This window comes from Crinia signifera, chromosome 8 (assembly GCF_055691185.1).
Source record: "Crinia signifera chromosome 8, ASM5569118v1, whole genome shotgun sequence".
NCBI lineage: Eukaryota > Metazoa > Chordata > Amphibia > Anura > Myobatrachidae > Crinia > Crinia signifera.
In genome coordinates, this window is record NC_139224.1 from 160,325,663 (window position 1) to 160,340,645 (window position 14,983).

General features: G+C 47.3%; 1 protein-coding gene across 22 annotated transcripts in view; it reads left to right on the top strand.

The window, feature by feature from the left end:
- The window catches only part of PTPRF (protein tyrosine phosphatase receptor type F), a 675,453-nt gene that overhangs the window by 465,791 nt on the left and 194,679 nt on the right, over nt 1-14,983 (top strand). The gene's annotated exons all lie outside the window — the stretch shown is intronic.

Sequence of the window (14,983 nt, forward strand, 5' to 3'; positions counted from 1 at the left end):
TATAAGGCTGAGCTTTCTGTTTCGCCAGAGGAAGGTGACTAAATCCAGGTACAACACCGTTTTATATGCTTTAAACTGCATCCAATTTGCTCCGTAGTTAATGGTCCACTTACAGGATTCGGGGCAGTTCCACAGTCCATGTATCTTGCTGCAGTGCACAGAGACTAGTGATTGTATTGTAAGATGAGCCCATTGGTAAAACAGGGGGGGTTACCCTAGGTGACACCAGCCTGGAGCCAACTTTCCACAGTCTCTTGGGCTGCTGAGTTCCGGCATGTCTGACAGTTACCCTCACCATTAAATACGCACTGAAGAATGCTTATAATCAATACAGAGATGACACCAGAACGAGGAACCTTTTCTGATCAATATTTAATGTCTTGTCTTATCCTGAAATGTAAAATGTAATTTTTACCCAGCAAACCCGTAGTGTGTGCCTGTGTTATTCTGGTGCCGGTTGCCCTTTATATGCTGTTTATTTCTGCTACTATGCGAAGATTTCTGTGTATTGTTGTCTTGACGTTCCTTTCCGTCGTGACCTTGCTGGGGAGACGGAGAAATGACTTGTCGTTTACTGCACTTGGCATTTTCTTGCCATCAGGCTTATTAGAAACACAGCATTTTTCTCCCACAAAGCACTTCAGCTGCAATAATTCATGGGACTGGCAGGCAGATTTTTGACCAGCGGGCAAATAAATATCACTGGAGCGTGCAGCAGACCACCAGCCACTCTAACATTTCCATGGTGCCCACAGGCGGTGCTGGGAATGGCCACCAGGTCACTCTGCCGGGCAGCTGGTGGAGCCATTAGCATCAGCTGCTGCAGAAAGTCTTGTAGTGGTGTGTGCGGAACAGATATGCGCAGCGGTTTGTTCTTGTGTGTGGGAGAACATAGATAGCAACAGAGTCATTTTCTGCATTGCGCTTTCCATACATGAACTACAGTATTTATATCTGGGATCATTGCACAGAAAAGGTGGGTCCCCTCCAAAGGCTCCAACACTGCTGAACTCTGCTGTTGTCGAGGCCCCTTCCAGCGGTCTTGTGAGCAGGAAAAGTCACAGGGAACCTGTTGAATCAGCGCAGCAGTAGGCACAAAGATGACAGCAGTAGTGATCATTCTAGTACCCTGCATCTTTGAAAACCTGTTCAGTTCCTCTTCCTTGCCTGGGGAGGCGTTCTCGGCTGTCATGCTTCTAGCACAGTGTGGTCTGTATTTCAGCACTGAAATGCAGACTAGACTGTGCTAGAAGCACCACAGCGGAAAGTGACACCCTAGGCAGGGAATTAGAATTGCGTGGGTTTTCAGGGTGCTAGAAGGAACACTGCAGCAGTGATATGCTGTTGCTTCATTCCAGGGGTTCTCAAACTTGGTCCTCAGGACCCCACACAGTTCCCGTTTTCCAGGTCACCCGGCAGGTGCACTCATTACTCCTTGATACATTTTAAAAGATCTACAGGTGGAGCTAATTATTTCACTAGTGATTCTGTGAGGAAAAACATGCACTGTGTGGGGTCCCGAGGACCGAGTTTGAGAACCTGAGGTTTAGAGCAATGCTATTATTTAAAATGTGTTTTGGGGGGGGGGGGTTTGTTGCATAAATTTACAATATCCACCTAAAATGAATGGCAAAGCTTTATTTGGGGTTTGTATGTAGCCCCTGCTATGATATTTTATTGGAGTTAATTGTGCATGCCACTTAAAATGAGCCGTTTCATGGTATGAACCAGCAGTCTTTCGAATCATCATTGAGGTACGAGGTGCAAAGTGCCTCAGTTTGGAGTTTGAGAGGCTAAACTGCGTGCAGAATGTTTGTCTCCACTGTCTATAGTCAGTAGGTGCAATGTGAATGGGATTTTAGGTTCATTGGTCTTATTCGGTACAGCGGGATTGACGATCGCTATCCCCTTTGGAGTTGGCAGCACAGAGGAACTTGTGCCGAGGCCAAAAGGGAAACCGTCATTAATACAAACAGTGTGAGAAAGCTGATAGCCAGTAACAGCAAATCTTAAGCCGCCTGCCTTGCATTAACACTGCCAGGCACTACCCAATTGGATAGCTGCGTAATCCAGCTTTGGGATTTCACATAGCTGCAGAGTCATCTGGCCTTTGTTGTATTTCCAGTGGATTTTATGTGCTAAAGCCTCAGTTTTGCTTACTGCGTATGTCTGGAAATATAACAGACACCCCCCCCACCACCACCCCTTCTCTTCTCTCTACCACAAGGACTGGATGTAAGGTGCTCATCTCGCTCCTCGGTTCTGCAGGTCCTGATAAAGCAGAATGGGACATGGAAATATATTTCCCCTCCGCCGCCTCACAGCTTGTCGTTATCGCTCGGCTGGAGTCTGTTTAGTAATGTGAAATGAGTTTGATTCTCCTGACTCTCTGGCGTCCCTAGTGCTGTCACTGCACTGTCCTAAAATGATTTCCTAATCCCGCAGACAGATTGGCATCTCCCTGCCCGCCTCTCTTAGCTGCTCTCTGCCACTTTCCGCTCCTTGTTTGAAATCCAGCTCTCCCTCACACCTTGGCTATTTCTAAATCTCTTACAATTAGCCGGTGTCCTACTGCGGCTTAATCCTGGCTATTATTGTTTCCTGTCCTGCAGCCTTGGTGCTATAGAGTCTCTTATATGACTGCTTGTCTGAGGGACAGAGACTCCGATACGTATAGGTTGTAAACTTGCGAGCAGGGCCCTTCTACCTCCATGTCGGTTTGTTTCTACCCAGTTTGTTTTATCACTGTTTTTTTCCAATTGTAAAGCACAACGGAATATGCTGCCGCTACATAAGAAACTGTAAATATGTAATACAGGTTGAGTATTCCTTATCCAAAATGCTCGGGACCACGAACACTTTGGAATAATATATTTTTTTCTACATACTTAACTGGTCCCCCGGTGTCCACGCTGACCATCGGATCTGTCTTCAGCGGCATCCCCAGTCCCAAGGATGCATTTTTCGGGTTCGCCCGCCGTGTCCACCAGGGGACGAGGAGAGTATAAATAAAGATGTGTGGGAGGGAATGCCTACGGTTTTCAGAATGGTTTGGATAAGGGAACAGCAATTGTAGCCAGGGGGGTGTTTTCCCGCACTCCCCCACCTCCCCATTCTTTTGACAGATTTGGTTACAAAACGATTCGGCAGGAGAGGCTGGATAGCAACGTACTTAGTGTCTCCCCAGCCAGACTGCATTGCAGATTTTGCACAATAAATAATTTAGCTTCGCTCCTCGCATTGTACACATGCTTTACATCACAGTCTTATATTATCAAACTTTGCTGCTCTAATTGGGGTTTCTTCGGGTAATCCATGTGCATAGACCATAACAAAGGCTGGCGAGGCAGAATTATTGCTCAGCAAACTTTAGGACATCATGAACGCACCCCGAATAGATTTGATGCTGTTAGGAGGGGGGGGTCATTATTTCACATTTTATCAACTTCTGTGCTGCGTCTCCCTTTAGCGTATTCACAATAACACGCTACAAGCCTTGGCGAAACTATCGACCCATCTGGTTCTTCATCTATTGTTACCACGTTCCTGTTCCTAAGGCCAAACTCCTCGCCCCAATTTCCATCCTCCGCACAAGTCAGAACAGGTAGAACACCTGTATCGTCTTTGTGGTCAATCTACTACCGACTGGCTGGATATCTATACGTTTTTATCATACAGATATATGCAGCAAGCCCTTTTTTACTTAAATCCTGTGGAACTTTTAGCTTTCTATTAAATAGCTGAATACAGGATTATTTACAGAAATCCCCTAAAAAAGGACTGATTAGCACTGCAGGCTCCATTATCCTCGGCGTAGATTTTCAGAGCTCGGTCCCGAAGGCGACATAAACCTTTTCGAGGCATTTTCAGAGGAGAGGGATCTTGGTCATCCTGCCCCATCCTCCAGTGAAGGCTCTCACAAACTGTATGCGGTCGATGGATCTACAATGTCTAGATTTTCAATGTTATGGTCAACCGTACTTAGTCGAACGCCTCTAGTTAGAAGCCTAAACATAGTCAACCGCATCTTGATCCACAGCAATGGAAGTTAGACACAAGCGTTATGTCGACGGTCACATAAACGACACAAGGTTTTATGGGGGTTTTTTTTGGCACAGGTTGACTTGGTTAATACCAAGTGGACATAGAGTTAGATTATAATAGTGTGCCGCACGTATGGAGGTACACGGTACCTCCATACTCTCAGCACAATATTATATTCTAACTCTATCGACCAAAACTTGAATGGTCCTTCAATAATGAAAGACTGGTCCACTGTCCACTGCAGCACTTTTGTAAAAATGATTATTCCTGCCTCGAACTGGACTGGTAATATTGGCGTCACTGCCAGGATTATTGATGCATCGGCTCCTCAATCAGAAACATCCAACATTAATCTATACATTTATAGTATAAATATATATATATATATAGGCACATTTACAGCAAAGGTAGAGCACCTTTGTATTCCCTTAGCTGCCTGTAAAACTAGATATCCCTCTCAGGGGTAATCATGCTCCTGGAAGCTGTCATGGAAGGAAACATAGCGCCGGTGTGAAAAATCTCACCGTAGATAAGTCTCGAAGCCTTGCTCTGAAGATGAAGGCTGTCACAAAGCTTGTAGGCTAGACACTGAACAAAGCAGAGTTTTCACACCCGCCGCCAGGTCCGAACTGCGGCCAAAGGACAAAGGCTCAAGTTAGATCACCTTTAAAAAGCGGAGCTTCACTTATGACCCCGGGTGTTACATGGACTGATGCAACAAAGCAAAACTTATTTTGTTCGGAACCTTTGAGAGGTGTAGACTCCTGCCTGTGCATTTGGCTCAGTCCTCCCTCCTTTTAGATCCTGATAAATTTACCCAGAGTGCACTTCAGAAGCTCCGCGTTGACCTTTTCCTGTAGAGCGATACTGACAGACGCTTGACGCGAGTAGGAAACTGACAGACGTGAACTGTTTCCGAAAGAGCGGAAGACGTTAATCTGTACATTTATACCGAATATTTGTCCTTGCGGGATCTGTGCCATCAATACTCCTGAAACATTATACTTCTCAGGCTCTGCGAGGAACACTCACCTCTCCCCCCCCCCCCCCAGGTTCTGTGCCGCCAGTTTGTGGAAGTAAATACAATAGTGTCATCGTCCCCCAGGGCCACTGGGCCCTTTAATGTGGCTTAATTTTAGAGTTTACGCGTTCTCTGCGGAAACGTTTTTTGATTCGCTCGCCTCTAAAGAACAGCGTGAAGATCAACAAATGGCAGAAAGAAATGTAATGGAAGGGGGGGGGGGGGTGTTTTTGCAATTTTATTTTTTTGGCAGTAGGTAAAATTACAGTTGCTTTCCCTCCTAAGTGCTACAAAGTGTTTGTGTTGAATCAGATTCTAATGACACCAGGTGTGCAGATTGTTGAGCGCCGCGCGTGAAAGGATTGTAAATACAGCTTGCTGGCGTGTGCTGAGCGCTGAGACCACGTTTGCCGGATGATGGAGAGGAGAGCGACACTTCCCCTCTATAACACATCATGGGCCTAATTCAGCTTCGTTAGTAGATTATTATTGCTAATTGGCTGATTAGCAGCAATCTTTGCATGGCAATCCATTAATTGCGATCAAATTGTGAAAAATGCAACTGTGGTCTAAGGGCTGATGGTGGAGGCATTGAGTGGTGACGTGGCATTGTCAGGGCGGTGACTTGGCATTGCAGGGGCACAGTTCAGAGAATGCAGGCATGCCTGGACCTTTTGCTGAGTGGAACGGGACTGGCTTTGGGGGCAGCCGTACCCCGTGCTGGGGGGCCCTCCGTAGTTGTAGTTTTGCAAAAATTTGCAAAGCAACAACTGATGCTGTTCTTCTAGGCCATGGGTCTTCAAACTGTGGCCCTCCAGATGTTGTGAAACTACATGTCCCAGCATGCATTGCCACATTTTTTCCTATAAGAGCATGCCAAAACTGTCAGGGCATGCTGGGACATGTAGTTCCACAACATCTGGAGGGCCGCAGTTTGAAGACCCATGTTTCTAGGCCCTATGTGGGGACCCCCAGCTCCCTGTCATTTGTAACTGAGGGTCACGAAGAGACAATATAATCTGATTGGGGGGGGAGGAATAATTATGCAATACTTAAAGGGACATAAAACATAATGGGAGAGATAAAGTAAATCATCAAATCAAATAATTTTGTGTTTAAAAAAAATGGGATTTGCCTGCATGGCAGGATTACCAGTTGACCATCCAACTTTACCCGACAGCAGGGGTGGCCAACTGGTCAGAGGTAACGAGCCGAAACATATCTGTAGTCAAGCTAAAGAGCCGACATCATGCGCAGCACATCACACTGCGCGTCTTCTTCCCCCTCACTTCCCTGTGACTGGGCCGTCCACCAATCAAAGCTCGCGCGCCGGCTCCTGATTGGCTGCCGGCCTGCGAGCTCTGATTGGTGGACGGCCCAGTCACAAGGATGCACAGTAAGGAGTAGGAGAGATGCGCAATGCGCGCTCTCCTCCCCTCAGAAGGAGAAGGGATTCGGGGATGGGGACGGACAGTGGGCGGCGGGCAGCAGTGGGAACAGGACCCGCACTTTACAAGGGGGAGAGCCGCAGGTTGGCCACCCCTGCCCTACAGCCTGCTAAAGTTTCAAGTAAATGTCTTCTGTACTCAGTCATTTTGCAAAGCACCATTCAGGAGACTACTGGTAGGTCCCCGTACTGCCGGGTATGTAGATCTAAATCGGTTCAGGCTGCGCAGATTCCATGGGGCCCCAAGGAGAGGGGACCCGCCGCCCCCACGTATACATACTTTCCCACCCCATTTTTGGCTTTTCTAAGTATTCCTCTGTGATAGATGATTGAGTCTATCCGTGGTTTAATGACTTACTGGGAAGTATAGAGACATACCAAGGAAGACGGTAATTTGTATGTTCTGCGTCTTGGCCTTACAGGGTGAAATGTAATTATCCTGATTAATGAGAGGCGCTATCAAGCCTGAAATGTTATATAAACCCTTTCCTGGAGTAAGTGCTAGCTGAGGTTTCCACATCTGCCAGAATGCTGGAACATGGGTCATATATTACAGTCTAGGAACGTTCTCCTGGGAACCTGGAGACCATTTAAAGCTTGAGGACATCATCGGCTGTAATTCCGCGAGGCGTGTACCTCTCCCAGCTGTGCTTAGTACTTGTTTGTTGTGGGGGGGATATGGAATGAGAAGGAATTTGCAAGAAACCACCCTACTGCCCTTTATTTTTCCTCCGCAGAGGCAGGGGGCGTTCCGAGGTGGACCCGTGGTTGTTTCATTCTTCTGCGCATGATGTCGGCGTGGGTCACACGGTGGCTGCTAGCGCTGGACAGAGGAGAAATCCTTTGATGGTAAGTAACCATTGAAGGATTTCTCATCTGTGCGGGTGCTAGCGAATGGATGTGCACCTATACACAACTGTTCGTAGGCCTGTACATTGGCTTCGATGGCAGGGGGAGGGGGCATGCATTCGGTGGGGCAGTGTTAACCTGCTCACGCAGAGCACATGCAGCCCAGAGAGCAGGTCTGAATCAATAACTCTGAATTTGGCCCTCGTGGTAAATTACATCATTAGAGGAGCCCTTAGAAATAGGGTAAATTACAATCACAATTGCAAAATATTAGGCCATCAGTATTGATGGCTTCACTTTAAACGAGACCTAAACCAGTCCTGGCGCTAATCCAGATTTACAGCAGGGCCCAGTCCTGGCGCAATACCAGACCTACAGCAGGGCCCAGTCCCGACGCTCTACCAGACCTACAACAGGGCCCAGTCCTGACTCTATACCAGACCTACAGCCGGGCCCAGTCCTGGCGCTATACCAGACCTACTGCCGGGCCCAGTCCTGGCGCTATACCAGACCTACAGCAGGGCCCAGTCCTGGCGCTATAACAGACCTACAGCAGGGCCCAGTCCTGTCGCTATACCAGATATTGACGCTATACCAGACCTACAGCAGGGCCCAGTCCTGACGCTATACCAGACCTACAGCAGGGCCCAGTCCTGGCGCTATACCAGACCTACAGCAGGGCCCAGTCCTGTCGCTATACCAGACCTACAGCAGGGCCCGGTATTGACGCTATACCAGACCTACAGCCGGGCCCAGTCCTGGCGCTATAATACCAGAACTACAGCAGGGCTCAGTCCTGACGCTATACCAGACCTACAGCAGGGCCCGTTCCTGACGCTATACCAGACCTACCGCCGGGCCCAGTCCTGGCGCTATACCAGACCTCCAGCAGGGCCCAGTCCTGGCGCTATACCAGACCTACAGCCGGGCCCAGTCCTGGCGCTATACCAGAACTACAGCAGGGCTCAGTCCTGACGCTATACCAGACCTACCGCCGGGCCCAGTCCTGGCGCTATACCAGACCTACAGCAGGGCCCAGTCCTGGCGCTATACCAGACCTACAGCAGGGCCCAGTCCTGTCGCTATACTATACCTACAGCAGGGCCCAGTCCTGGCGCTATACCAGACCTACAGCCGGGCCCAGTCCTGGCGCTATACCAGACCTACAGCCGGGCCCAGTCCTGGCGCTATAATACCAGAACTACAGCAGGGCTCAGTCCTGACACTATACCAGACCTACAGCCAGGCCCAGTCCTGGCGCTATAATACCAGACCTACAGAAGGGCCCAGTCCTGGCGCTGTACCAGACCTACAGAAGGGCCCGGTCCTGGCGCTATACCAGACCTACAGCAGGGCCCAGTCCTGGCGCTATATTACCAGAACTACAGCAGGGCTCAGTCCTGACGCTATACCACACCTACAGCAAGACCCGGTCCTGGTGCTATACCACACCTACAGCAGGGCCCGGTCCTGACGCTCTACCAGACGCAGGGTTTCCAGCTTTGCACAGACTTTTCATAATCACTTTCCGTTTGTTTAGTCTTTCAGTATAATTGAGGCTGCGAGCGGATAGATCTTTATCAGCTGGGGACTGCGGATTTGATTATTTTCTTTTTCCCTCTTATCTACGTTTAGCATCTAGTTAAACTTGTGACGGTCTGTTAATGTGTGGATGGATTACTCACAATAGGATGAGCATGGAAGATTCTCCCGGCTCCCCAGAGCAGGTGAGCTTGCAGCATCTTCCCAGCACATACAGAACAATAGGAATATTTATCTGTGTCGCCGAGACCTAAGCTAACAGGAAAGCTGCAAAGCAGCCACTTAGTCCTGTACTCGCAGTCCTTGTCGTCTCGTCCGCTGTCTCTGGACCAGCCTTGTCATGGCAGATTTCCAACCGTGTTGTCTCCAGGCTGTCGAATCACAGGGGAAGCTTTTGAAAGGAGCGCGACCTGTACCAAAGCCTTTTACCATCCACTATTACTCCAATTTTCACACTATTGATCCGCGCTGTTTCATTTCTTGGCATACGGCGTTTCATGACTTCTATATTTCCCGGAGAGGGCTGATGTCTTTAGATTTATTTGTTTCTAACACTGAAGTAAGTTATCAGGCAATAATGTGGCCGTTGTAACCAGACGGGCGTTTCACCCCCATATAGATATATAATATTCTATATTTATTGCAATTGGCTCTCCTGCTGGCGCAGAGACACACAGCGGTTCCCCAGCCTTATTGCTATTGATTAATAAAGTGGCAAATTCTCCCATAGAGTGACCAATAATATTTGACCCATATTCAGCTAGTGCCCCTCTGGCGCTTTCCATTGGAATATTGTTATGCACGGATGTTGCTGTTCCTGTGAAATGCAGAAGAACTTTTCCTATGTTACCGGGATCACTGGACGGATTCTTAGTTGTACCTAAACCAGCGCCTCCGCCCTGTATTTTGTAGGCTGGGTTCTACGACTTCCGATGTGGATTAGCCTGGCATGCACGCCCATCGAGAGTAACCTGAAGATTACTCGGATAACCGATGTTTGCACAAATGATCCGATGTCTGTCCCTTCGGATGCAGCAGAGGATCACGCAGACACTACTGCATTACTAAACGTTTGCATATCCATTTCTGAATCACCCCCAACATTAGGATAAAATGTCCCCATGGGTGGCATTAGATGCAAAACGTGGTCCACTGAGATTCATGGTTCCAAACACAACTCCCTCCTCCCCCCCCCCCCCCCCCCCGCGCTTTACAATCTTATGATAGTGTTCATTCTAGCATCATGTCCCGTCCCATGCAGTACCGCTTTCCTGCCTACTCTGATTCATCTAGCACAATTTGGTCTGTATCTCAGCTCTAAAATACAGGCCTAGAAGCACCAGAGCAGAGATTGACACCCCAGGCAGGAAAGCGTAACTGCATGGGACGGGACAGGTACAGAGGGCTACAATGAACACTATTTTAGAGGAGATATATGGTACCCCTGAAGATTGGCCATATATTGAGTTGTGCTTCATATACACAGGTCATCAGAGTCCATTGCTCTAGATTTGTACAAATAATTAGCTGAAAATCTATTTCATATAAGAGGCTTTATATTTAAATTCACAGAACGGCTGCTTGTTTGGGTAGGCTGAGAATGGACAATGAAGGAGTTTGATATAAAATGTTGATTGGGTGGTAAGTAAATGAGGTCCTATGTCTGTTCCAGAAGGACAGTTATCACATCTAGAATGACTTCAGGGTTCTGTAGATCAGAGACACGAGCAAGTAGGGATTTCTGAGAATAAGGTTGCAGTGAGCATGGTACTGTTCTGAGGTGACTGTATGTGCCAGGGACGCAGCCTCTGGAATACCCAGAACTCGCCCAGCTCTTCACCCCTGCTCATGTAATGCTGCACTTTGCTTTACTGGTAGTTACTGAGCACACTAGTGAGGGAAGCCAGGATCTGTTATATCTACAGGGACTGTTCTATCACAGACTTTATTATGGGCAGATCCCGATTTAATTGATGCATCACGGAACAGTTCCAAATTAAACTTTTGGCCTGGAAACTCCCAAACAGCTTCTCCATCGCTGTATTATATTCCAGTCACTGGCATAAACCAGCGAGCACTCGGATCTCTCTGCGCCCAGCCTTACAACATCGACTCTGTGACAGATTAACTTTATGATTTAAGTATTAAAGGGCCCTGAAAACAAGTTGGTCCAGTATCTTATACGTATTGTCATCCCATATTGCGGCAAAGATTTGTAATTGTATATACTGTCTGTATACACCCTTATTGGCTAGTTAGATGCAAATTAGGGATGACTATCGGTGGGTTAATCAACAATGGTTACCATCGATCAGACATTTATCGTTAATGTTATTTAACAAAAACAAAGGGAAACCATCAATGTTTTCGCCACTGATGGGCATGGACTAGTAAGCTGCCAGCCAATCAGAGCTTCGGGCAGAAAAATAAAAATAATTTTGGACTCTCTACCATTGATATTGAAAAACCATTGGTTCTCTTTCGTCGATGACAAAACGATTTGACATCGGCCATTAACCATCGATGGTTAGTTAGTTTGTCCCCTGACAACTAGACGCTCTTCTACTAATACACATTTATTTGTATTTTGTTAATTAAATTGCATCTTATATGCATAACCACTGGGAGATCACAACCAGTAACTGTATCAGGAGAACCGAAGGAGCTTTCTTGGACAATTCCTCCATTGTTATGCAGTACGGTTATGGTATAAATGGAAGACAATGTCAAGGTCGACACAAGCTTATGTGGTTTTGGGTGTCCTTGCTGAAATGGGCGTGGTAAAAGTGTGCCGCCTCCCCTCGCATGGCTCCCTGCGCACTATTCTGTTCCCGTTTTATGCCCACTTGGATAATAAAGTATGAAAAACCACCTTAAAACGTGAAAAACCCATGTCGCTTTTGTCGACCGTTTGTCATTGTCGACAAAGTATGTCGACAATGACAAAGATCTGAAGATGTTGACCTAGTCCTTGTCTACCGTTCAGTATATATTAACTAAAAAGTAAATGACATATCCCCATGATTAAGCTATGCCATAGTCTTTAGGTGTCAGTGACAACACCATTACTTCTCCACTAGTGTAACTTGCTGCTGCTTTTGGCACAAAAAGAGGCCGTTAATCAGTTTATCGAGTCTGTGCCGGAGGACGGGAGTAGTGCGTCTGCCTCATCAGGCGCAGGGAGAGGGGCTTCTGTACGGCTGTCTCACCCAATGACTGCTCCAGGCTGCATCAGAGGCTGATCATTATGTGCTGCTCACAAAGACCGTGGGGTTCCTGTGCACAGGAACAGGGCCACAGCTAATAGGACAGGGGAACGTTTTATTCACAATATCATCTGTCTTTTGCAAGCAGATTCAGACGTGCCACAGAGTAGGGGATTATATAGGGAGATGCCACCTGCCTCGGTTTGCCAATTACAGCATAAGGAGGACACATTTTGGGACATTAGTGTGAAATATGATTAGTTTGCTGCCTCACAGCACTGAGGTCTTGAGTTTGATTCCCAGCAAGGGTGGGTGGGTTTCCTCAGGGTACTCTGGTTTTTCTCCACATTACACAAATATCCATGCAAGCCAGTCAGACAGATTATGTGTTGGGGAATCTCCTCCCAACGTTTCAGTTTAATGTATGTGCATAAGGAATTCTAAAGTGACCGAACACTTACACCACGGAGAGGCCGGCCATTTTGTGGGCTGTAAAATTGTGTAGACCCAAATATATATATATATATCTATCATAGCATCTGCGGTAATGTTTGGGACACGCAAACAAGTACCTCAAATATCACCCCAAGTTTTACCTCAGATACTAAGGTCTGGGTCCTCACAGACCTATTTGGGGTCTATACAATATTTTACACTTGAAAACACCTATACTACATATCTATGATTAATAATAGAGGAAGAGGATACCCTTCATTCTACCATAGCAGCACCCTCTAAGGCAGGCATGTCCAAACTATGGCCCTCCAGCTGTTCTGAAACTACAAGTCCCATCATGCCTTGCCGCAGTTTTGATATTAGAGAATGCTAAAACTATGTCAAGGCATGCTGGGATGAGTAGTTTCACAACAGCTGGAGGCCTGCAGTTCGGACATGCCTGCTCTAAGGTATCAACTCCCACATAAGAGGTACTGGGGTGGATGTCTTAGCAGAGCGAAGTAGTTGCCCGTAGTAACCAATCAGATTCTTCCTATCCTTTTATAAAATATACTTGATAAATGCTGCCTCAGAGGTGACTGGTTGCTATTGGCAACTTTCCCATTGGTCCACTCCCTTTTTTGATAACCTCGCCATCCCAGCAGCCCACCTCCTATACTACATACCTTTTACAAAATGGCAGCCGGCGCTGTGCGCAGTTGACGACTGAACTTTAATTCTATGAAAATGAAGATTTGCAAATGACACCTTTCCAGTTACCCGAGTGCCCTTTAACGGAATAAACCTTTACGTGTCCTTAATGTATAATACAAATGTCGCTGCTATTTGTTGCCTAATAACTTTCTGCATACAAACGTGTCTCCCTCCGGCCCCTTCATCTGCCAAGGCTGCCGGGATAACGGCTTGGTATGAACGTGATCAGTCTACATGAATAATAGAAGAAGCCTCGTTCATTAATAATGTTTTCCTTCTGTTGCTCCCCAGGAAATCGCGGGGGGTAGATGACAGTGTGACATATGCTCCTAACCAGGGGTGGGGGATTGGGAAGGCTGCTGCAGCCTCCTATTCTCTTGTATTACCCGTCACCGAACCGGTGGTGTTTTTGTGCTGGTTCTGTCTCTCACACAGAGAAATAAGGAGACCGGAAATCTACATTTAGCAGAGAATTACTGCACCTTGCGCAGGAGTCCTAGAGGCCTAATAGCCAACATTACTATGAGCCAGAGACCCCTATATCTTAGCGCTGTCACCGCGGCCCAGCTGCTTCACGGTGCATGAAGAATTGGGATTATGCTGGTTCAGCTCTGAGATGATCCTGGTGCTAATAATAATAGGGCTGAACTGTAATAGCAGGAAATGCCACAGACATGATTGACAGTCAGGTTCAGTCTGCCGGCTGGATGGATTTAAAAGGGATAAGGCCAGTGATAATTGGGTCGCAAAGGATAAAAGAATGTCCCGTGTGTTCTCCAGGGTTTTACCCTCTCCTTCATGAATACTGCTAGTTGGGACAAATATTGTGGGCCAGATGCCCTAAGCTTCAAAAGTGATCAAATGGAGAGTGATAAACAAGCAGCCAATCAGCTCCTGCCTGACATTTCTCAAACACATCCCATGACATGGCAGGTAGGAGCTGATTGGCTGGCTGTTTATCATTCTCCATTTTATCACTTTTGAAGTTTAGTGCATCTGGCCTTGTATTTGTTATATGTTTTATTGTGGTTTGGATCTGTTTACTATGAGGATTGTGTTTATATGTGTACACCGGATGATATTGCATGTTCTTTCCTCCTTACTGACATGTAGCCTGTCTTACTGGGTTGGTATCGATATCGCGGCACATGAGATTCCGACAGTCAGAATGCCGGCGGCAGCATCCTGGCGTTCAAAATCCTGCCATAATCGAACTCATTAACAGCCCAAGCAAAACCCCTTCAGCAACCGCTCAACAACCGTTCCCAGTGCGGCATAATCCTAACCCACCCCTCCCACAACCTAACCCTAACTGTCTCCCAAAGCAGCCTAACCCTACCCCCCCACCCACAGCCTATGCCCAACTTTCCCCCATTGCAGCATATCCCCCCCCCCCCTCTCCCCCCAGTGGCTATCCCCATCCCACCCCTACCGCAACCTCTATGTCTAACCATTCCCTTCACTGCAGCATAACATAAGCTGTTCCCTAGTACCTAACCCAGGGGTTCCCAGACTTTTTCAAGTCTATTCATTCCTGTTGGTGCCAGTCCCCACCCCCCCTCTCTCCCTCTCCTACACCCTCTCAGTGAATTGGGGGGGGGGGGGGGGGGGTATTACTGTTGGTGCCAGTCCCCCATCTCTCTTATACACCCTCTATGTATATGTCATATAAAGTGCAGAGGTTCTCTATTGCACTATATGCAGTATATTGAGCAGCCGTAGTCC